This window comes from Crinia signifera, chromosome 11 (assembly GCF_055691185.1).
Source record: "Crinia signifera chromosome 11, ASM5569118v1, whole genome shotgun sequence".
Classification (NCBI taxonomy): Eukaryota; Metazoa; Chordata; class Amphibia; order Anura; family Myobatrachidae; genus Crinia; species Crinia signifera.
The window spans coordinates 108835176-108855985 of record NC_139227.1 but is presented as its reverse complement, the minus strand read 5'-3'; the positions used below and the strand labels follow the sequence as shown (position 1 = coordinate 108855985).

The 20810-nt window shown below is 42.4% G+C and overlaps 1 protein-coding gene across 6 annotated transcripts in view; it reads right to left on the bottom strand.

Annotated features, from left to right (window-relative positions):
* The window catches only part of ANO3 (anoctamin 3), a 347490-nt gene that overhangs the window by 162582 nt on the left and 164098 nt on the right, over window positions 1-20810 (bottom strand). The window lies entirely within an intron of this gene.

The window sequence follows — 20810 nt, the reverse complement described above, 5'->3', positions numbered from 1 at the left end:
GGCCAATCAGAACTCGGAAGTGGGACTTTCAGGTGTCGGGGGGCGGAGCTATGTGCAGTGTACCGGCACCTTGAAAAAAAAAAGGAAACATTGTTTCTCCTTTGCCATCAATTTAGGGAAACCATCTGGTTCTCACACATTAATGGCAAAAGTATTCAACATCGGCCATGAACAATCGTTGATTTCAAATCATCGATGGTCATCCCTGCTTATTATTAGTCATGTTGGTATATTAAGTCAGAAAACACAATAGGACTCTTACTTAAACACCCTAAATGATTGCACCACACTCTCGGAAGAACAATCTACCGTATACACACTGAGGTGTCTATTCAATGCGAACGCACAGCATTTTGGTTTCGCCGTGCACTCGCCGCGATTCGCCGGGGTCCTCGATTCGCCGCCAGCCCCTCTTCCACACTATTCAACTTGTCAGGGGTTCACTGCCCCTGACCACGAAAATCATCCTCCCCGGTGAATGGCGGAAGGCAGGGGGCCGGCAGCCTCCCTGCCTGCGCCGAACATGCAAAAGGGGGGACGGCAGGGAGGAGGGGGGGCTGGCGGGGACCCTGTCTTCTGCAGCAGAGAGAAGACAGGGCAGGCAGGGAGGTGTGGGGAGTGCTGCGCTGGTCCTGCCCCATGCATATGTAATGAGCGGGATCAAGCGCAGTGTATATTAATTTTCTTTAAGGTTCTCACCCCCCTGCTGATGTCATGTTAAAAAATTTTTTTATGTGCTGCATGTTTTTAACTAAAAGTAGTATGACCATAGAGCAAAAAAAACTGATTTTTGGACCCCTAAAAAATGAAAAGAAAACATTTTTTAAAAGTACAAATTACAGTTCACCTAAAAAAGATGTTAAATGCAAAATGGTGAAACTCGCGAAACTCATGGTGAAAGCAGTTCTCCGCTTTCGGCGAACAGTGAACATTGAATACAGCGAATATAATTTTCAGTGAAAAGATTCACCCTTTCCCTGAAAAACAGCCCAGTTCACCGAAAAAAGCGGTGAATCCAGAGAATTAAATACTGTCCTGAATGTTATCATTAACCATATCATTCAGTGATGTCACCCAACCCCCGCTACTACATGCACTCAATGATATACAGATGGAGCCGGCATCGTTCAGGCAAGGGCTGGCAAAAGTATTGCCAGCTTCGCCGTCCGCCGGCTCCCACCACAGTGCGCATGAGACGCTCGTGTGCCCCGTGGCTACGGAGCAGGCTGTGGGTCCCTGCCGCCTCCCTCGTCGTCCTTCCCCCGGAGCACCTCACCGCCCGCCGTCCCCCCTATCCCTGCCCATCTCCCTGAAGGGGAGACAGGCAGGGACCCACAGCGGCGCCGTCCTGAAACTGTGACGCACGTGCGTGTGTGTGAGACGCACGTGCATCCCAGTCAGATTTAGCGCCTCTGCGCCGGCGATCCCCGGCCAAAGAAGAGAGGCACTCCGTCTGTAGTCAACATTAAGCTGCATGTACAGATAACAAGGGAGTCGTTAACAATATTGAGCATACACACTAGAAGATATCGGTATTGTGCATATTGCTAATGATATATCGCTCAGTGTGTACCCAGCATTACTTTATTGTCAACTCAGAATCAGGCCCCAAGCTAATCTAATCTCATTTTATAGTAGATAAAATATCGTCCCTTGCCCCTTTGTATATACTGTAGCTACCCAACTGCAGTCTGTACTGATTCATTGTTTTATCTAGAAAGATACAAGCTTCTACAAGCCCTTCCCTTTCATAATCCAATTCAAGCTTCTCACACTCACTTACAAAGCTCTCACCCACTCCTCTCCCACTTACATCTCTGACCTTATCTGCCTTTACACTTCCACACATCCTCTCCGCTCGGCTAATGCACGCCACCTCTCCTGCTAACTGCTTGCTTCCTTCCGCTCCTACCTCCAAGGCTTTTCACATGCTGCTCACCTCTGGAACTCTCTACCTCTCTCCCTCCAACTCCTCCCTACAACACTTCAGATGGACTCTCGAGACCTAGTTCTTCACCAAATCCAGCTAAATCTCACCCTAACCCTCTATTCCACGCTCACTGTCTACCCCATCTGTGTCTCCTGTCTGTTTGCCCCTCCCCTTTAGAATGTTAGCTCACACAAGTAGGCCCCTCTTCCCTCATGTGCTTTACCTTCTCTTACTTAAACCATCTATGACGGCACCAAATCCCTCGGTCTTCTGCCACCCTGATACTTATCCCAGTGTCCTGATGCATATTTGCAGCTATGGTTATATACCCTGTACGTGTCCTTTATTGTATTCAGCTGGAAGTCGCTGTTTTGCTTATTTGTTATGTACTCGGTAATTGGGCGCTGCAGATCCCTTGTGGCACTATATAAATAAAGGATAATAATAATACAATTGTAGAATGCTTAAACTGTGAAATTATCCTTGGCAAACTAAGTTTCCGGTGGTGGGGGTCTGCGCATGCGTGGATGTTGAAATGCCTTTGGTGAGTATCACACTCGCTAAGTGTTTGCACAGTCAGGGGAGGGGACAGACAGGGGGCTAGTGCAGAGGAATGCAGGCGGGTTGATGCCTGCTCGGGACGGATGGTTGACATCACATGACATCAATGCCCACCCCGTATTCGATGATCAGCAGCGGAAATAAAAGTCAGTCTAGAAACTAGTAATAATACGAAGGGGAGAGAAATCAATCGATAGTCAGTAACCATCAAATTATTTCTCTCCCTTCCGACCGCATGCGAGGGGAAGCGTTTGAGTAAACAACTCCTTGCATTTTAAACCAAGATTTCTATGGTTACATATAATATCCTTTTCGGGAAGCAGCAACATTTTGTTTCACAGCAAAGATACAGACAAACTGTTTCCTTTGTTCTACAGAATAAATCTAAGACTTTAAGACTTGCCTCGTTCTATGTTCCACCTTTCTCTTTATAAGGACTACGGGATATTTCCTATCTCAACATGATTCATTTTTTCCTGGCGTTTCACCTTCATCCAGGTCATAGTGCGTTTCCCTGACTTGTTTTACAATTCTGCGGTCCTGTTACTGATTTAAATAAACCATTGGAGAAACTGGATTCTCTCCCCAAGCGCATCCCCTGATTGGTTCTTTCGTCACCTTTGGAAAGTGCTGCCTGTAAACTGAAAGGAGTTGTAAACAGATTGTGGCAATCGGACACCTGTATTACAGCGGGACCAGAGCTTAGGACATGTACACAGGCAGCTACTATGTCACAGCTAAAAACATCCACCAATTATCTAGCCATGCTATCTGGTTGGGTATGGGTCATTGGGTCGACACTATGAAGATCGACATTTATTAGGTCGACCACTAAAGGTCGACAGGGTTTAGGTCGACATTTGAAATAGGTCGACATGGTTAAGGTTGACTTGGTCGGAAGGTCAACATAAGCAGTAGGTTGACAATGAAAAGGTGAACAGTCAAAAGGCTGACATGAGTTTTTCACGTTTTTTCCCCCCAATATAGACAGTATTTCATACCCTACCATTCACTACTTTATATACAATATAAAAATACACTGAAAAAATCCAGAGCCCCAAAAAACACATTGAAAATGCATGACCCGCAAACTCCAAATCCTGTACTTATAATGCATTGAAAAAAGCCAGATCCATTAAAATAACATTAAAAAGCCAGATCTATCTAAAAAAAACCATTGAAAATACCAGTTACACATAATAATTTAATTCCAGTCTGACTTTCATTCATTCCACTTCACTTCATTGAAACGGTCATCACATAAGTCTACAATGACCTTCTTGGTTCTAAATCCAAGGGCCACTTATATGCTTATTCTCCTTGATTCCCCTGCTGCTTTTGGCACTGTGGACCACCCGCACCTTCTGCAAATCCTTCACTCCCTTGGTCTATGTGATGCTGCCCTCTCTGGGCTGTCCTCCTTTCTGACCCTTCTTTCTCACGCCCCCTCCCCCCCTACACACACACACACACATATACACTCCCACTAACATCATCATAACCAACCATCTGCTGTAATACTCCAGGGTGCTCCCTGTACCATGCCATTCAGTATTCTACCACCTCGACTATTCCTCCTCCCAGTCCTTTGTATTTTATCTCATACTCGCTAGTGATCTCCTGCTTCTTAGCATAAGCTGCTATATCTTTAGTGCATGGCGGCATCTTAAGTACCGGTAAAGATATAAAATTCTATGGGAACAGGAGCAGCTGTTGAAGACATGAAAACCTCTCCAGAGTTGCTATAGCGGGGTCATCTAAGCAGGAATATCATTACAGATGGGTGACCTTCAGTACTCTTCCAGGAGGAATTGGGACTCCACAAAAATTCAGGAGTACTTATTAACAACTCTCTCTTGAGCTGTCATGCCACTGTTTATAGAAGAACTGCATCTTGGACACAGAAGAAGATCTAGAAGATGCTATTTACAAAGGACACCATCTGCTGTTGTATGAACTGAGCCCATCTCCAACACTTAAGTATTCTTCAAATTGACAGTTTTTCATATGATTTCAATTTCTGATCCAACACCTGCACAATATCAGTTTATAAGAAATACCTACGCGTTTCGTCCGCAATGGACTTCTTTGTATATATATATCAAATACCCACAAAAGTGTCACAAGCCCCCTAATATAGTATGTAATGTTCGTAAAAATATCTAATATGATAATAATACGCTTGTAGCTTCTTATTTTCTGGAACAATTTTCCGTTTATTTTCAAAAGACTTTAATCAATACCCAACGCGTTTCGTTACGGTTAGGAACTTCATCAGGTTTTTTTTTTTTTTATCTTCACAGGTAGTAATATCTTTCAAAGACTGATGTTTGATTTTTGATTCCGTTGGGAATGGGATGGTGAACAAAGAATATTTCCAATGATGACGTTCAGTGACCTTAAATTATTTAGTATAGAATGGAGCCTTTATAAAAAAAATGCCTCTAATCAATGTAGACGGTCTCCTATAGTGTAGTCGAAAAAGATCTAATCCCACTCAAATAATGTTAGCAGTGTGAAATTCTGTTTGTATATGAATACAACGCTTTGGAGATGGTTCCAGTTCTATGTATGTCCCATGTGTGCTCCTAGGAGTCCAGCCAGCAAAGTATTTTGAAAATAAACGGAAAATTGTTCCAGAAAATAAGAAGCTACAAGCGTATTATTATCATATTAGATATTTTTACGGACATTACATACTATATTAGGGCGCTTGTGACACTTTTGTGGGTATTTGAAAAATTGTGAGTTCCTGCTGGTAGGGAACTAAGTGTCTAATAGCGACCACCATTTTTAATAGTAGCGCAATTTTAGAGATTTGGTTGCATATATATATATATATATATATATATATATATATATATGTACAGGGCTGAAAGTGGTCTTAGAGAGGTGGTGGAACTCTCTTTCCCCAAAAGCGACACCCCCCCCCCCCCCCCCCCATTAGGCAGAGCCTAGATCAGGGCCAAGGAATTTGTGCCCTACCTATCATAAAGGGATAATGGTCCCACAAGGAAGGGGTGTGGTCACACGATAGGAACTCCAATTAAAATTACAACACACAGTATACACACAATCATATACAAATGAAACCACATGTAGCGTCCTTGATTCATATTATACCACATAGTAGTGCCCCTTATACATTTAATGTCAGTTGTGCTGCTTATACACATCTGTCTCTGTCACTCCAGCAGCTCCATGCCCTGTGTCCCTCCAGCAGCTTCCCCTCCTCTCCGAGTCCCACCAGCCCCCTTTCACCTTGTCTTCAGCATGCACAGAGCCTCTTAGTGGCTCTTTGCTTCAGAGGTGGTGACAGCATGACATCACATACAAGTGCCAGAAGAAGAAGCCACTGGGACAGGCTTTTTTGTTGGAATTACTGTTCATGGCTATGGTAGAGGTGGAACTCAGTTCCCCCTACATTTAGAGGTGGCGGAACTCAGTTCCACCCAGTTCCCCCTCACTTTAACCCATATATATATATATATATATATATATATATATATATATATATATATGATCTTATTCTGGAACTCATTACTTTAATCCTTACTAGAAACTTTTTTGTATATGGTGAAAAGTTCTATCTGCAGCTGATGGGAGTGGCGATGGGGGCAGCCGTTGCGCCGTCCTACGCTAATATAGTCATGTTTGAATTAGAACAATCTCTATTTTTTTGACACCCCATCAGTTGCAGATAGAATAATACACTATAACTGCTTTATTGACGATATCCTTATCCTTTGGCGGGGGCCGCCTGACGACCTCATCGAGTTGATTAATACACAGAATAATGGTGAACACCCCATTAAACTGACGTACACCCACAGTGACCAGTAAATCCATTACTTGGATGTATTAATAAAAATTTCAGAGGGTAATATATCGACTTGCTTGTACTCCAAGCCTACTGATAGAAACAACTTGTTGAACTATCAGAGTTGTCATCCAAAATCCACTATACGCAGCCTTCCCTACTCTCAATTATTGAGAGTGAAGAGAATAGTATCAGATCCCTGTATAGCGGAAAGGCAGATGGATGAAATGATAACTAGATTCCGACAGCGGGGGTACCCAGCTGATTTGTTGGAGTCCACTAAACAGAAGGTGTTGGCCTTAGATCGTGACACATTGCTCTCAGCCAACACTGGTAAGGAGGAATTGCATAATTGTCTACCCTGGGTGTCGACATATAACCAACACAGCCCCAAGTCCACTCAAATAGTACGCCAACATTGGCCGTTGATACAAGCAGATCCACAATTAGGTCTCAAGCAAACCACCATCATGCCATGTTATAAACGTTCCAAAAGTATAAGAGACATTTTAGTAAAATCAGATGCATCACCATATATACCTAGAAAAACTTCTAATAGAACAGGATGTGTGAGATGCCTCTGCACAACATGTAGTTTTTTAATACCTGGGTCTTCATTCAATCACCCCCAAAACGGGACGCCCCATACAAATAAGGCATTTGTTGACTTGTAACACTCCTTTCACTGTGTATCATATAATTTGCCCCTGTGGGCTGTCATATATAGGGAAAACAGAACGACCCTTCAAAGAGAGGATGACAGCCCACAGGTTGGCTATCCGCAAAGCTCTGCTAAAGGGCACGGGCGACCAACCAGTGTCTCGACACTTTGTGTTGGCAAAACATAACCTAGCTTCCCTTAAGTATAGGATGATAGACCTCATTCCACCCTCCATACGTGGGGGAAATAGGGGTCTACAATTATTGAAATGTGAAGCTCGTTGGATCGCAAAATTGGGTACTATCTCACCTAACGGCCTTAACGAGCACTCGGGTATTAATGTTCTGCTGTAATGAATAGAGTGTTATATGACAATACAATTTATATGTTAATAAAAAAAGTCCATATACGCTATCCTGATATGTATTCACAGAATGCTTACTATGGGGGCAGACACCCATAATTATGGGACAGTCTGCGCCTACACATGTATATTATATTATATTGATCTTGGTCAGTTGTTCACTTATGTTAAATAATTTTTCCTTTTTCTTAGCCTTTTTATTCTTTAGCCTTTTTATTCTTTTCCATTTATTGTATATGTCATTGTTGCACGCCAAGGGTTAAATCCAGTCCACCCTCAGAGCACCGGGTTCTCCAGGTGCGTCTGATTGTTGTACTGGCGATTACACGCTGTTACGTGGGGGGGGGGTGGTTTATGTGAACGTTCTCCCAACGTAAGGTACACTGGGGAGTATTTAATGGGGTAGATGTGATTTGTATATTGAGCCTGATGAAAATGCACCTGCATTGAAATGTTGCTGTTTGTCTCAATAAAGAATTGAAAATTTACAAGTTTGAAGTGCCGCGTCATTACCCCACAGAGGTCTACATTATCCAAGGACGAAGGCAACCAACTAGCAACTTATTTGGAGGTTGTGCCCGGCCAAATATACAAGTCTATATATATATATATATATATATATATATATATATATATATATATATATATATATATATATATATAAGAAAAGGGGGGATTTATGACCCTATCCTGCGCTATTGGGTGAGCAGCACAACTCTTAAGGCTCCGCCGCTAATGGGAGTCTGACGTAAAGAATGAAGAGAAAAGGTGTAGAGGTGCGCTCAGAAGATAGTTTCACCAGTTCACAATTGGAAGAATACAAAACATTTATTCCATACAGTAAAACAATTAAAAGTACTTTCTAAAAATACTTCTTGTTCAAAGTCAATTACAAAATTTCTTGGTGTGTCATTGTAATTCAATAAAGCTTCGATCATAGGTGTCGAATGATCACGCAGAACCCTACGCGTTTCGTCCACTAGGGACTTCTTCAGGGGTAATACACCAGGATCTATAGGATTTATATACCTTGATTCGATATATATATAAATATATAGGGTAACACTTTTAGGAGTTTATTAGGGGAGACGTGGTCACTGTTGTTATTCCGGTGACCCTGTGATGCTCCGCTTAGTGGTGAATATAATGGAATCGAAAAAAGAAGCACAATAAAACACCTCTCCGACAGATGACTTAATTTCCCAACTGTACAGTCAATTCTGAATTCGCTAGCCTCAGTCACAGTCAGCGTGGGGAGAGACTGTGACTGAGGCTAGCGAATTCAGAATTGACTGTACAGTTGGGAAATTAAGTCATCTGTCGGAGAGGTGTTTTATTGTGCTTCTTTTTTCGATTCCATTATATTCACCACTAAGCGAAGCATCACGGGGTCACCGGAATAACAACAGTGACCACGTCTCCCCTAATAAACTCCTAAAAGTGTTACCCTATATATTTATATATATATATCGAATCAAGGTATATAAAGCCTATAGATCCTGGTGTATTACCCCTAAAGAAGTCCCTAGTGGACGAAACGCGTAGGGTTCTGCGTGATCATTCGACACCTATGATCGAAGCTTTATTGAATTACAATGACACACCAAGAAATTTTGTAATTGACTTCGAACAAGAAGTATTTTTAGAAAGTACTTTTAATTGTTTTACTGTATGGAATAAATGTTTTGTATTCTTCCAATTGTGAACTGGTGAAACTATCTTCTGAGCGCACCTCTACACCTTTTCTCTTCATATATATATATTATATATTATTTATATATATATATATATATATATATATATATATACACATATATACATACATATATACATACATATATATATATACATATACATACATACCACATGAAAAGCCTGTGTTTGTCCCTCTGCACCTTACTCTGTAGGACTGTAGGAGACCTCACAGTCCCAGTGCTGCCTGATTAAAAACCCTCCCATGACAAGGCTGCTACTGCTGTCCTCCATGGGCATGAGAAGCATGCAATGAGCTCCACCAATCAGAGCTAAGCACAAACCTCTCAGCCTATGCCCTCTTGTGCAAAGTATCATGGGACTTAGTCAACTCTTGTGCAGTCAGTGTGCCTTGGCTCTCGATGCTCAGCACTCAAAACCTTTTAGCTAAAAAAATTTTTTAAATACATGCCGACCACAGGGAGCCCCTAGCTAGAGGGGGGCCCAGGGGTACTGACCCCATGTGACCCCCCCCCCCCTTATTCTGGCCCTGCCTCCAAGTCAGAACCAAAGTGACACTTGCAACTTGCCAATGTTTCTCTTTCAATTATAACTGTTCTGTTAAATTACTTCCTGTTTGTTGTCCACATTCTATGCATTTATATTACAGCGTTAAGTCGGTTTATTGGGACATATTATAATGTGGTCTCTGCAATGTCATCAGCATCATTTCTTTCATATAAAATAGAGCTGATTATTTCAGACACATTTAGAGCTTTCATGAAAACCAAAGCCACACAAAAGCAATAAACTACAGATAGTTCAAAATCCATTTAGAAACAAATAAATGTGTTGCTAAAATGAAATTAATTTAGCATTTTTCTCTCATTATTGTTTGCACACATCATTGTTGGAATGATATTAGTATTTGGTGCTTTGTTGCACTCTGTGTACTTTGGTTTTGGCTAGGTAATTACTTGCCAGGCTGGACACCTATAACTGTAGCCGTTTGCCAGATCCTCCATCTGGCAAACGGCTACGGGTATTATCATTATGCAGAGCAGCATATTCATTATCACGGAGATCTCTTTAGCCCTTGACTATGATCATAAAATACAGTTCAGCAATCAAAAGTGTCTCTTTCTGTATGGATATAAAAGAAGATTGAAAATCCCAGTGTGACTTTGGAATGAAGCTTCCATTATGTTCCATTCTCATCCCATGCAATGGGGTTTCGGTTGATCCAGAATTGTTGCTGATGAGAGGTAAAGGCAATGGACAGAAAGATATATTGATCCCTAGATACGTTCTGCACATATAAATGAAAGGCTGTCTGAAATAACAAGGTATGTGCTAGCTTAAATGCTTGATATAGATTTATAGCATTATGGGTGTTTTAGTAATACAGGCCTTATCCAAAATGTTCGGGACCTGAAGTATTTTGGATAACGGATCATTTCATATTTCAGAATATTTGTATATTTCAATGAGGCATCTTGCATCTCTGTTGCCTAAACACATCATGATCATTGGCATAACTACAAAATCTGAACACACAGCCTCCCCGGGGAAAATTTTGGCACCCCCACTCCAGTAAAGTAAAAAAAAAAAAAACCTCCACCCTGCCTTACCCCTCGGCTTGCTGACACCACCGCGGTGTCTTTGACCGGGACCCGCAGATGTACTTGTCTGCATCCCAGCACTCCTACTGGCTGCTTCTGCTAATGATGACCTTCACAAAATGGCTGCCCCCAACAGCAGACCATTTTTAAGGATGCTAGAGGAGGCTGTCGTCTCCTCTAGCATCCTCAAAAACTGTCTACTGTAAGGGGGCAGACATTTTGTGAGTCCTATGTATTCATTAGTAGCAGGAGCTAGTACTGGAGGGCGGCTGGGTGGCTGGTACGGGTGGAAGGGCGCAGCAGCAGCCGGGAGGGTGGGAGGGATGCCGGGATCGCAGGCTGACGTTCTGGTTGGCCTGCGCAGCGTGACCTCTGACGTTGTCACGCTGCGCAGAGCCGCGCTGCCCGGGACGGGAGAAGCCGGGCAGCGTCTGAGCACAGGCTCAGACGCTGCCCGGCATTAGACTGCGCATGCGCAGTCTAATCCTGAAATCCCGGGATTGCAAACTTCAATCCCAGGATTGAAATCCCGGTGTTTTTAAGGCCAAATCCCGGGATCCCACCAATCCCGGGATTGGCCACACTACCAGGAGGAGCACTGGGACCGCAGACAAGTAGATCTGCGGGTCCCGGCGACAGCAAGAGGGTTAAGGCAGAACCCAGCAGCAGCGCAGCATTAGCCCCTGAAGACCCCCGGCCCCCCCATTACTCAGCGCCTCCCCACCACCATGTGGTCTGCGGGGCTATTGTTACGCCACTGATCATGATGTTGACCTTTTTGTGTGACCTACGCATTGTCCACTTAATATACCTCATCCAGAAGCTCAAAACAGGCTCGGTTAGCACCAACACTTTGTAAGGAAACATATTAACAGGTATACAAATCATATCATATACAGGTCAGTCATTGGGCCTTATTCTAGTTCACTCTTTCTGACAAAATCCTTCTTAGATGGACAAAACCATGTGCACTGCAGGGGGGCAGATATAAAATGTGCAGAGAGAATTAGATTTGGGTGAGTTATTTTGTTTCTGTGCAGGGTAAATACTGGCTGCTTTATTTTTACACTGCAATATAGATCTCACTTTGAAGTAAAACCCCACCCAAATCGAATTCTCTCTGCACATGTTACATCTACCCCACCTGCAGTGCACATGGTTTTGTCCATCTAAAAAGGATTTTGTCAGAAAGAGTGAACTAGAATAAGGCCCATTGTGTTGAGTTCGAACACTTAAAAAATGTAAAAATTTTCAACTCTGATATCTGGCTCATAATTTATTGGCTAGAATTATGTTTACTTCTCATCTACATATGAATAGAGAAATTGACAACATATTAATTTATGTTTAATAAATAATTATTGAATTTATGCCAGCTTGGCAGACAAAAATTTGACGACTCTCTAAAATTTACATAACACTCAAAGACTATTGATTCAAACGTTATTTTACCTTTCCTGATTGTTCACATTAGAATAAATTTAAAATGATGTAACCAATTATGCTAATTTGTGCTAAGTATATACAGTACTGTAATGCATCAGTCACATTATAATGGGCATACAGTATTTTGAAAGGTCTCTTTTGCGGATCTATATGTCTTCACCTTGTAATCTGTCACTTTCTAATGGCCCATACACACTGGGTGATCCAAACTGCCGCTGACGTAGGTTGCAGCGGGGACCAGTCATCGGCAAGTGCATACTCACACACATGCCAGGGGGGCATTATTTACCACCCCCTGGCAATTCCCTCCAAATTCCACAACAGCTTCCTGGCTTCCTCACTTCCTCTGACATTCTCTCCAATTTCATCATCCCTATCAATATCTACACAAAATCCCTTCCTCTAAATTCCCTAACCTCACATCTTTGATTGCCATTCACTCTCCATTGTGATGTTTCAGATTTTTCCAAATACCTATTTCCCCTATCTGACCACCACTTGCTCTTTTTTTAACTTATCTCTCTCTCTCTCTGCTTCTTCATTTTAACTTCCTAAGGCTTCCATTACTAAGTGTAACATCGAGGCTATTGACACCACTTTCCTATACCTCCTGTTCAACTGACTTCTATTCACTAATCTCTCTCTCTCTTGCCCTGAACAAGCCACTTCTATATACAATATATCCCTTACGTCTGTTCTTGACGCCAAAAGCATCAGATAGATTTAAAAATGCGCTCATACTGCCAAGCGCTAGTAGAGGAAACCACGCTCTAAAAAAAGACTTTCTCCACCTTAAAACGTATGATCTTATCCTTCAGTGCTACCCTTTCCCATGCTTTGCAGTCAGACATCAAGAACCTCACTGCCACTGTCACCTCCTTAATCTAACCCCCCCCCCCCTTTATCTTCCCACCGTTCTCTCTGCTGTTGACTTTGCCACTTCCCTCACATCCAAAATTGACTCCATAAAGCAGGAAAATAAAACCAAGAAAAATAAGGCGCGGAAAATCAGTAAGGTAATGCTGTCACTGAACGTATAAAAAATATATTAAAAGAGGGTCCACAAATCTATATCCCACTGCCGCAGTCTGTGCGGACCTCTGTATAGGTTCCCCTAAACTGAAAAGGTAGAGAGTATAGAAATAACATATAGATATCCCCATGCGCAGTCTTATTTCTATACTCAATAAAGCAGGACATCACTCCCGACCAGACCATCAGCAAATATCAACCTAATTTCCCATAACACCCCTCCCATCCATTCCTTCCCTGCCTTCTACCTCCCCACTAGAAGTTATCCCCTCTCGACACCCCCCCCCCACTACATCTCTCCTTCTGCTAGTTACCATTTTGCCAAGCTCTTCAATCTCTCACTCTCTTCATGGCAATGCCCCCTTTGCTTGTTACCTTCTGCTTGTTACCAGCATGCCCCTTGTTTCCTCTATTCTTAAAAACCGATCCTCGATCTAGACTCTATTCAGCCGACCACCCATCTCTCTCCTCACTTTTACCAACAAACATCTTGATGCACATGGTCTATAACCGCCTCACTGCCTTTTCATACCTCCCACTCACTGCTTGATTCATTCCAGTCTGACTTTCATTCATTCCACTTCACTTCATTGAAATTGTCCTCACAAAAGTCTGCAATTACCTTCTTGCTTCTAAATCCAAGGGCCATTACAATGCTTATTCTCCTTGACCACCCTGCTGCTTTTGGCACTGTGGACCACCCTCACCTTCTGAAAATCCTTTACTCCCTTGGTCTATGTGATGCTGCCTTATCCTGGCTGCCATCCTACTTCTCTGACCATTCCTTCTCATGATCCCCACAAACACACACACACACACACACTTCCACCAACTGTATGTGTCCTACATTTTGTTCGTGACCCTTTACTTTTCTCTCTCTATACATCTTCTGTGGGTGAGCTCATTTGCTCTTTTGACTTGCAATATCATCTCTATAACACTCAAATCTTCCTTTTGCCCTGATCCCCCACCCGCTATCTTCACTCGTATCTAAACCTGTGTCTCTGCTATCTCTTCTTGCATGTCCCAGTGCTTTCTTAAACTAAAGATATCGAAGACTGAGGTCATCATCTTCCCACCATCCCGCAAAATCTCACCTCTCACAATCTATTTATTGGCACTACTATTTCCTCTAGGGTTGACCAATGGGAGAAAGCGCTAAATTCCCCTCTATGAGGGATATTCAATCCTGGGTCACGACTGTCTGACTGGCCCGACAGCCGTAACCCTGTCCCGTTCTCGGCTGGCTCGACAGTGATTCCGGAAGCGGGATTCAATGTCCCGCCTGCCGAGCACCAAGATCCGTGTTCAATACCATCAGGATTGCATAGGGCCCCGCCACTGAGATTGAATACCCCCCTATGAGTTCTTGAATCACCAAGATTTGATGTCTCGGGTTTGTAAGCCATGTTCTTATGAGTGGCTACTCAACTCCAAGTAATTCTCAAAGACAGTACTTAGGAACCCCCAGCAGGTCATGCTGAATTTCTTTAATCATGCACTCATGACTTTGTCTATTTTTCTAGGTCACTAATTATGTCACTTGACTCCACAGGTAGAAATCCTGAATACATGACTTGTTCGGAGTATCTGATGACAAGAGCACTGGTATAATTGATGGCTACACTCCTGCTCATACTTGGTTCATTACTTCAGAAAATAGCTTATCTTGACACAGTCCGTTAAACAAAATCAAGAGCAGGTGTTATACACATGTATCATGCTCCACTCCTGAATGGCCATACAGGTAAGGTAGTGTGCACCCTAACCAGTAGGACCTTTAGCATCTATCCATCTGTCCAGTAGGACCTCTAGCATCTGTTGCCCATTTTTTAAAGGGACATTTTTGGCAGATTCAATAGCCAGACCCATTCGAATCTCCAGAGACCATGCCCCAACAGCACTGACTTCCCCAAGCCACCGCTTGGGATGCAATGCAATTGTTATGACACTGGGTAGTCCAGTTTAATGGAGCCCTTCTTGTTGACTTCGTCAGTCGCTGGTATCTGGCGCACAGGCAAATGTGGACGCACGAGCGTTTCACCCTCTCGCGCATCCATTGCTAGAATGTGGCTCACGAGCGTCTCTGACATACGTGTACCACAATGAGCGGCGTGCCATGAGCTACTAAGATGATAGCAGATCCATCTGTAGAAGAGTTACGTGTTCATTTACTAAAGTTTCTAAAAATGAAAAGAGGTGATGTTTCCCAGAGCAACCAATCAGCTTATGTCTACTATTTCTCTATTGCATCCTAAAAAATTATAGACAGATGCTGATTGGTTGCTAAGGGCATCATCACCACTTTTAGCCCTGTGTACTTGTACTGTTTGTCTCATAATTAAGTTCAAGTCAGACATGTTCGTGTCTCCCAAGTTTTGAACTGCACAGAGATGTCTTTTGATCCTGCCTATTGCTGAATTCATGTTACTCCAATGAGTTGTGCTGAATGCACAAAAATATACATCAGAACCGCATGTACTATTGTTGCTGATGCACAGGACTTTCTAATGAGCAGGAGACAGAAACTAGGTGATCATAAATGAGGTACGTTGACAAGTGACTGAAGGTCACTGTTGTGCTTTTATGAGAAAATCACCAAAACAAGGTTCCCAGAGACATAAATCAATCACATCCCGACATGAAACTAACAATGAATATTGCTTTAGTACTATTTCGTGTTTTAGCCTTTTTGTCCCGTTTCCTGATTTACTTAAACAATATATACAGAACACAGGCTTGTAGACTATCAAATAAAATCATTTAAATAGAAAAACACTTGCAAATTTTTTTTTTTTTTATATTCTGCCTTTTTTAAAACCTTCATAAAACACTTCAGGCAACGAACAAAAAGCAGAATCATAATAAGTGCTATCTGCAGATTTGCAGCAGAACGGTATTATGTACAGTACAGCTGCGTACTGTACTATAGACAATGCCGGGGACTTCAACAGCTTTATAAAACAACTCTTTGAAATGCAAATATATATTGTTATCATCAAGGCAACATACTGAGTGTTTGCTGTTTACCGCAGCAGGCATCTTTTTTTAATCATTTATATCGGTATACCAGACTGCCCTACTTTAAAAATCAGAAAATACATGTTACTACTTAAAGTTTAATACAGTAACAACTGAATCTGCTAACCAATGCATAACAAATGTAACTCCAATCATGCAAACACAAATGTAACTCCAATCATCCAAAAGCAAATGTAACTCTAATCATCCAAAAGCAAATGTAACTCTAATCATCCAAACATTGTATAACTTTATTTATAACTCCTTCTACACACAATAATTAGTCTGCTTTTCTCAAACTTAATTCAATTTAAAATATATTCACAAAAGTGTTCAAAACATCAACTGAATACAATTTTTTTACACTGAAAATACATATTTTTTGTCATTTAAATTACAGTAATTTTTGAACTAGAAACTTATTACCGATATCATAATGATTTAGCCCAGGAGTCCGACTCTTCTGCGGCAGAGTTTGGGATCACAATCAATATAAAATCACTTTCTACGTCAAGAACTAGTAACAAAAAATATGTAGAAAATAAAACTTCTGTCCTACCAGGTCCCTCATATCCAAAGATTCCATGTTTCAGTCCAGAAAAGCTGGGATATTTTGTAAATGTTCCAAGCCGGTTAATCACCTTCGGACTTCCTAAGATCCACTGCCGTTCTCTCCACTGCCATGAATCTGCTGCAACCATTAACCTGATCTTAGGTTTGGACAATTGACTGCAATGGGATTCGTAGAGAGTTTCTCACAATCCCCCAGAGATGCATTTATTTATCCAGAATACTGTTCTAATGGATGCTATAGTACCATACTATCTAGGCGCGGACGACTGGGCGCTTCAGCTTTCTCTGTCTTGTTATGAATTTATTATTACCTTGCTGAACATTAATATATAATTTGTTATACTGCAGCTTTTTTTTTTAGAATGTGTTTTAACGCATTTGTGCATGAAGCGATTAAGTGGTTAAAAACTATGAGGCTTGTTACGTGCCCTTAGGGTTTTATGCATGGAAGGCTTAAGCAGGTTGTTTGCAGGGTTTAGTGCAGATTGTGCGACATTTCAATAATTCAGCTGCAAGATTTTATTCTGACATTAAAAATAGAGAGATTCATGAAAAGGGGAACAGTAAGAAAGTTACAGGAATAATTATGTAAATCAGTATGATAGGACCTACTTTGTCTACCCATGTCTTATATCATTATCTGTTCATGACATATAGGTGACACAGGGACACCTTATAAACACAGGTTACATGATCAGGGAGGGACAACATATAGCTGCTTATGGGGGATAGATGTACTGGGATGCAGTCAATATACCAACAGTCAAAGACTGACGGTCGAAATTCCATCAACCATTGGCAGATAGTCAAAATACCGACAAGTTCAAAATGGCTGACATTGATTATGCATACATAGTCGAAATGCCAACATTTAAAATATCAGAGTGCTGAGGCAGGGGGACACTGACAGAAGAGGGCCGGGCTACAGAAATAACGACGTCCCTTCCTTAATTTTGGCTATGGGCCGCCCAAAGCATATAGATTGTTATCTGTTGATATTTTCAGAAGATTACCCATAAACCTCCTCTACTCAACTGCCCCCCATAGCCTAGCCTAGAATTTGCTTCCCCGGCCGATGTTGTGGGTTTGCGCATTTGCGAATATTAACATGTGCAAACCCCAGGAGTGAACACAGGGGACCACTCATCGTTATAAGGGCGCTCCCAAAGAAACACTGGGTGTAACCCTGCAAATGCTGGGGTGTTCGTGCCTGCTTGGTGGCAGACGACTGATGTCACATGACGTCAGTACCCGCTCCCATTACGGCCATCTCCGTCCAGGATAGAAGTAAGTATAGACTGGTGAGCGAATGATATTTGGATGTGCACTTGCATGCTATTGTGGGAATTCGCTCAGCAGTGCGGCTAGGCAGCACTTATATGCTGCTTAGTGAGCAGGTCTGAATCAGCTCCTATGTTGCTTACAATATTACAACATTAATTATAAGCTTAATATAGAATATTGTAACTTTTTCAACTGGAAGTTAATTCCTCTTAGTCAGTGTCGAGTCAGCTTTTAAACATACATCATTTCTATTGGCTAATCGCCTGCAATGTTGCCCAGTGTCTCAGCCAGATCAGCTATTCCCTACAGTTGGCAAGCAAATGTATTTAAAGTGTAATGAAGTCAAAGTCGGTTGTGTTTTTGACACAAGGATGGACATTTCCATTACATCCAACTCTTTAGAGGCCATCACTGAAAAAAAGGAGTTTTAGGGGCTAATGGATGAAAGGAACTACGCAGAAGAAGCTGCTTATTAATAGGACTCAATAGAACATTTTCCATGAACTGATCAAACTTAACACATTTCACAGTATATACTGTAGATGCAAAAGAAAGATGTTTTGGTGCAATAGGAATATTGAAGCCATCTTTCTGTAAAACAATACAGGAACCAATGCAAACAATAGGTATAGATGTAACCTAAACCCTCATTCAGCATAGATCGTATATGCTAAGCTGCTCGCAGTATGCAATCCTTAGCAATCCAAATGCAAGAGCACCCCCTGCCTGCATACCAACCTCTGTCTGCATACTGCCCCCTGTCTCGCAGCGAGTCTTAACCCCTGCAGCGGACGAGCGTCCGCGGCAGGGAGCTGGCAGGGAGCCGGGGTACGGTGGCAGCCAGGGAGATTAAAGTCTCCCGGGCTGCCCCAGAACATATGTGGAGGGGAGGAGGGCTCCCTGGGACCCAGGCAGCACAAGCTGCCCCCCCCTATAGCCAGCGGGGGACCAAGTATTCACTGCACCCGATCCTGCATATGTAATGATCGGGTGCAGTGAATATATGAATATCTAATGAGCGGCTCGAGAGCTCCGGCCCCCTGCTGGCTGCTCTGTGTAAAAAAAAAAGTATATATATTTTTTTTAAAAATTAAATATATATTCATGTGCTATAAGCACATGAATATAAATAACATGCCCCTTCACAGAAAAAAAATCCTGATTTTTTGACACCAACATTTTTTTAAAAAACTTTAGTTTAAAAGTTCACATTCCAGTTCTTCATGAAAAGATGGAGAATTGCTACACGGAGAGACACGGCGAAAATCACTTAAAAAGACGGCGAAAATATCACATTGAAAAGGGTGGTTCACTTTTGGAGAGCAAAATGCTCCTTCCAACGCGAAAATAGCAAAAACTCGCCATAAATTTTTTTTCTCATTGAATACTGCCCTTAGAGTTTTTCTGAGGGTATATTCCAAAAGCTAGGACTCTCCCCTTTAAGGGACACTAGTAGCTTGTCTCTACTGTACCCAGAACCAGAGATATCAGCCTTCCAGCAGCTGGTTACTGCTCCAGCTCTACACACCTGGTATGTAGTTTTATATTCTCGTTGGTGGATTGCTCTGCCTCCTGAACTCTGATCGCCTAGTCCCCAGTACCATTTGGTAGGTGGGATTCTAGTTCCAGGAACTGGAGATATCTGCAGTCAAGCAAGCTGTCCTCCCACCAGAAAATTCTGAATAATAAGCTCACTCCACTATACACCCCTCGTCTGCGTATTAAACATCCTCTACCACCCTGGAAGTTATGCATCAGGGCCCCTTCATTCAGCCCAATGCTCTGTTCTCCCACCCCATCTCCCACCATCTGTGCAATAAAGGGGTAATTAGTGGACATTATTGATCCAGGCCCTACATGCTTAGCGGTTGATATAATACCCCCTACGACAGTGTTTTTCAACCACTGTGCCGTGGTACACTAGTGTGCCTTGAGCTGTTCTCAAGTGTGCCCCCAGATCTAGAGATGCCCAAACCAGTTTACAGCCACCACCAGTTCAACTGTTATTTACTGGTCTCTTCTTTTCATGTAAAGGGCCAATGTATTTTATTTTTGTTACCTGTGAGGACAAGTGTGACTGTTTTTTTTACATGGGAGCCAATAGGTTTGTTTTTTTCCTGTGGGGGCCAGTGTGTTTTACCCTGTGGGAATCTCATGGTGAGCCTTGGCAATTTTAAAATCTTATTTAGTGTGCCGCAAGGTAATAAGGTTGAAAATCACTGCCCTACCACCTGTGGGACATCAAACCTTCCGCTCATAGCACCCCCTACCCCTTCCGCTGGAGGATCGGTAGGGGCCCCAATACATTGCTATGTCCAGGGGTCTACACTGCTGTTAAATATATATATATATATATATATATATATATATATATATATATATATATATATATTTATATATTATTATTATTATTATTATTAATATACATTTGGTCTATCTATAATACTTTAACTGACTCTGCATATACTGGGTCACCAACAGTGTCCATCTCCGTGCTTTGCTCCGCCCATCTCTGGAAACCCCCTTCTGAAAATCCTGTGTTTGCCCCTGCTGCCTGCATACCACACACTACCTGTATACTACCCCCTGCCTGCATACTACACCCTGCCTACACACCACCCCCTGCCTGCACACCACCCCCTGCCTGCACACCACCCCCTGCTTGCATACCACACACTACCTGTATACTACCCCCTGCCTGCATACTACACCCTGCCTACACACCACCCCCTGCCTGCACACCACCCCCTGCCGACACACCACCCCCTGCCTGCATACCACCCCCTGCCTGCATACCACACACT